Below are 1052 nucleotides of genomic sequence, written 5' to 3'. Positions count from 1 at the left end.
TGTGTCTGTGTGTCTTCTCCTCTTCTGTCAGCTTTGGGGGTTCATTCTCAGACTCTCTTCATGGTGTTGCAAATATAGCCCCCAGCTACTCACAATATACATGGTCCTTAGAACTCTAATTATACTATCTGAAGCACAGGACTTTCTCTCTCACAGCAACAATCCTCTTCAAAGGTCTCTGATGAATCCTGCCTGGGAAATGTGTACTTCCTTGGCTCACTACATCCAAGGGAACTGGAGCAATTAGATTGCTCATTTTGGGTTGAGTGCCCCTCTCTGTGGTGGTGGAGATGAACTCCTACCGATTGATCACTGGTAGGAATCACACAGCGGAGGAGGGGCAGGTCCTAAAAGGAAGAGATGTGAAGCATAATTTCATTGTCAAGTGGGCATTATCATCCCCATTTCACAGAGAAAGAAACTGAGGTAAAATGCCTTGCTCTACATTACAGACCTAGAATATTAGAGATCTGTGGGTTGGAAGAAGCGGCATGAAAAGCAGACAAAGGTTTGGATTGCGGATCAGACAGACTGGGTTTCACCTGGCCTTGACCATTGACTATATACATATGCAATTATGGGAGAGTCAGTCCCACTTAGTCTCATATTCCCCATATGTGAAATGGGAATAATGTCCCTAATTCTGAATTCATTATGAGGATTAAGCGAAATATGTATGTGAAAGCATTTTGTAATAAAGTACTATGTAAATTCAGGATGTATTATTTTCTCTAGTATATTTGACAATGGGAACAGATATTTTACTTTATGTGAATTATCAGTTTCATTTTCTAAATTCACATACAGTTAAAATGACTTTTTCTTTTTTTGAGACAGAATCTCACTCTGTCATCCAGGCTCACTGCAACCTTCGCCTCCTAGGTTCAAGTGATTTTCCTGTCTTACCACCATCCCAAGTAGCTGGGATTACAGGTGTGCACCACCATGCCCGGCTATTTTTTTTTTTTTTAATTTTTAGTAGAGACAGGGTTTCATCATGTTGGCGAGGCTGGTCTCAAACTCCTGTTCTCAAGTGATCTGCCTGCCTCGGC

This window comes from Mandrillus leucophaeus, unplaced genomic scaffold (assembly GCF_000951045.1).
Source record: "Mandrillus leucophaeus isolate KB7577 unplaced genomic scaffold, Mleu.le_1.0 Scaffold797, whole genome shotgun sequence".
Taxonomy (NCBI): Eukaryota; Metazoa; Chordata; class Mammalia; order Primates; family Cercopithecidae; genus Mandrillus; species Mandrillus leucophaeus.
The sequence above is the reverse complement of the archived record's forward strand: the minus strand, read 5'-3'. Positions refer to the sequence as shown.